Here is a 3,937-nt window from a genome sequence, read left to right on the forward strand (position 1 = left end):
AGCCTGTATTGACTTTGACGAAAAAGAGACAATTGTTTAAAGCTTTTGATACAACTATGATAACCAACAGTTTAATGAGCATTTGTATATACGTTTGATTTGTTTTAATATATTATTTTAAAACAAGTGGAATGTATGCTGTTTGTTTGTTTGTTTGAAGTTAAGCACAAAGCTACACAACGGGCTATCTTTGCTCTGCCCACCACGGGTATCGAAACCCGGTTTCTAGCATTGTAAGACAGCACACATATGCATGCTATTTGTTTATTGTTGAAATTTATCGCCAACAAGTTACAAACACCTACTCTAAAGAATTCGGCCCGAACATAAAAACTGACACATGTTCAGTCTGTTTATTTTTTTAGCTCAACACTCGGTCATTTGGTTAGATTCAGTTCCACTCCTTAACTATCCTGCCTGAATTTACTGTTACAAAGTGGCTCTATCTAATATTCGTGCAGAAATCAGTTTTGCCTGAGAATATCACAGAGTAGGCAAGAAGGAGACATTTGGTGCATTGACCACAGGATTTATTGCAGTTTTCTGTTTTTGCTAATGTATGTATTAGCCCTTACTTGATCACTCGAGTTTAAAGTAATGATTTTGACTAAAAGAATGGTATATTCTTAACGTAGAAGTAGTTTTCACCAAGAGGGAGAATTTGTTTATTGAAGAGAAACAGTAGTATGAGAATGATGTTAATCAAGAACATAGGTCTGGACATAGGTCTTTTTCTAATACTGCAAAAGTAGCTGACAATGGTCAGCTTCCAGCTGCAGACTCAGGATTTTCAGTTTGTATCTGGTGCATTCAGACCAGAAGATCAAACCTTGCTTCTGAAGATCAATCTCAGTGCAAGAGAAGTGAGAATGACAGAGGGATCTCAAGGCGAAATGACATTGTTGTTACTGGTACATAATATCATGTATTCTCAGACTGGAAAAACATTTGGACTCTTTTTGCTTAAACAACTTTTGATATAACTTTAAGTTGGACTGTTGGGAAATTTCACTTAACTTAGAATCACATTACTCTTTAGTAAAGGAACCACACTTAGACTTTTCTTTGAGATTGATTGTCGTTGGATTTAAATAAAGATTATTTTATTCTTATGCAACTTATGTTCGATCTCTTTCTTTGTATTAGACTCAGTCAAAGTCTGATTTATGCTCTGTAATATATTTTCTAGTGACTCCAGTTATCCTGCAGTCCCTACTTAATTACTCTAATGGAAATCAGGGACTCCGAAAATGCCACAACAATACTCACACCTGGGTTTCACATTGACATTTATATATTTCGAATGTAGTTAAACGTTACTACAATACAAGCCTGATCTAAAGCCTTGGGTGCAGCCACTTTAAGTTACAAAATCTCCTTGCTTTTTGAGATCTATTTCCTGGATGTACTCTTTTTAATTGTGTGCATATATATTTATATTAGGTTTTCATCTATCTTCAAGTTCTGTTTTAGAATAAAGTGCTATTATTCCTGTATTTGTACTCCGGTTGATCTTACCATGAATCAGGCACACAGATTGAAGCTGCCACTGACTTTGTTCTGGCAAACATTGATAGAATAAACGTGACTGAAGAAGCATGTCTCTAATTATGTCTAAATAAACCGGCCACAAAACAAAGGGTCATGCATTGTTATTTTAGGGATGGATGTACTGTGAAACTTATCAATCTAATTTGCTTGTTCACTAGGTAACTACATTTCTGTGGGAAAGCCATCTGATGCCAGTGAGACCGGGCCCAGGAAAGTGGATTGCATGAATGCTTGTTGTAGAAAAAATCACAGTATCTCTGTGTAAACAGGTTATTTTTCATAGTTTACAACATTACTGAGGGATTCACTGCACTTCAGTGTACAGAAGTTGTGTTCCATAGTTTGCTATGTTGCAGAGGGAGTCACAGTACCATCATGTATATAAGATGTGTTCCGTGGTTTATTTCAGGTGATATCTAGAGTGTTGATGCTGTGTAATACGGTGATAGAGCCAACACAGAGAATCTACTGTTTTCTGTCTAGAAAAAAAAGCAACATACCCTCAGATAGTGACCTGTCAAAAAAGGAATGAAATCTTGGTGTTGTTCTGTCATTGTGATAGGTGGAGATAACCAGGTAAGAGTACACTCATGAGACTCAGATGGAGTTTCTGGGATATATTGTGGAAAGAGATGGGGCTACTATTGACCCTGCAAAAATTGAAGTGGTATAGAAATGGTCTCAACCTGTGACCAAATGAGAAGTCTGCAGTTTTCTTGGTTGCACATCATATTATCAAAGTTTTGTGACCAACGTTAAGCCATGTGGTAATAGATTCCATTAATGACTGGATACCACAATTAATGCTTCAGGAGCTCCTGGAAGAGCAACTGTAAGCAACAAGGTGAAGCCCAGCCAGTGCAGATTGAGGAATGTAGTACTGATACACGTAGCCAGATGCTCTTTTACAAATAGTTATGAGTGCAGGAATGTGTGCTGTACTAGTTTTCAACCATCAAGACACGGTTTATCAATTTTTGTTGCAGCTAGTAGTCCTCAAAACTCTTCAGACTTTGCATAATGCAAGGACTAGATGCCACCAAGGTGAGTTGTGTTGTTTCTCAGCACAGAATATAAATTGTATTAATGGACATGTAAGTGGAATAGTTTTGCTGAATTTGCCTATGTTTATTTTTTCTTTAACATCAACTAAAGTGAGGAGATAAACTCACGAATGGCAGAACAATATCTTGCTGTTTGGTACTGGAGTTGGTGGCTGTCTAGGACAGTAAAATATTCTATTTAGCCCAGATTGGTTTGTGAGTGTTAAATGATATGCATACATGTTATAATGATAGCATTAATATAACTACTGGCCGAAAATAATTTTTAAATCAAAAGTCTAGGTTTGGCGAAATTCAACCACGATCAATTATTTCTTGAAGACGAGAAAGTATATTTGGTTCAATGGCTCGTAGATGGGAGCACGTTCGAATAACGAAGCTTGATTACAGATACTAGTGTATGTGGTGATGTGCAATGTTGAGATGTATGCGAGTAGCAATGTACGTGCGAAAATAAATGTGTGTGGTATTGCACATGTGTATAGATGTTACACAGTCATTCATGAGTTTTGTATAACAAAAATGGATAAATGACATGGCGAGTGCAATTAGCAAGCAACATACGAATAAAAATTAAGGATTTGATCTGGAAGTTAAGACTTCAATATGTATAAAGTTAATTGTGATTACTGGCCTGTTTGTCCTGATATTTTCGGTATCTGTGGTGAATAACATTACAGTTGGATCTAATCGAAATATTCGTGAGGTGGTAGAATTATCTTCAGAAGGAGAAATCCACAAACAGTACATAGATGATACCAATGGTAAACTTGGTGGACCCAGTGTTTTATTTGGATATGATTGAATGTTTTTAGTCATACAGTTTGAATTATTTTGAGAAGCTTTACTGAACATTTTCCTAACATTGTATCAGTACAAGGTGCAGTTGAAATGCATGAAAGTGCAGGTTGAGTGAACAGCCAGGGGCAAAAAGTAACATTTCATTATTGTCTTTAGCAATGCTAAACTTGTATCTGTAAGGAGCGAGATAAGAATTGAGATGTCAATGTTAATGAATTTCCATGGTCAGAAGATCAGGGTTAGTGCTCATGTAGTGACTGGCCTATCTTGGTTACTTGTATAGGAACCGGGTTTCCATTTCTTTCCCACTAGACTCGATCTCCGTTTGCAAAACACAGTAGTGAAAAAATCTGGCTGGATTTCAGGGTAGCTGTGAATTGTTGTCATGGCAATGATGACAGTAATGAGCACTGCTGAATGTAGGTAAAGTATGAGATCCAATGAAGCCTGGGGGATTTTTTGTTTTTTTTGTTTTGAATTTCGCGCAAAGCTACATGAGGGCTATCTGCGCTAGCCGTCCC

The sequence above is a fragment of the Limulus polyphemus genome, unplaced genomic scaffold (genome assembly GCF_000517525.1).
Source record: "Limulus polyphemus unplaced genomic scaffold, Limulus_polyphemus-2.1.2 Scaffold365, whole genome shotgun sequence".
NCBI classification, from domain to species: Eukaryota; Metazoa; Arthropoda; class Merostomata; order Xiphosura; family Limulidae; genus Limulus; species Limulus polyphemus.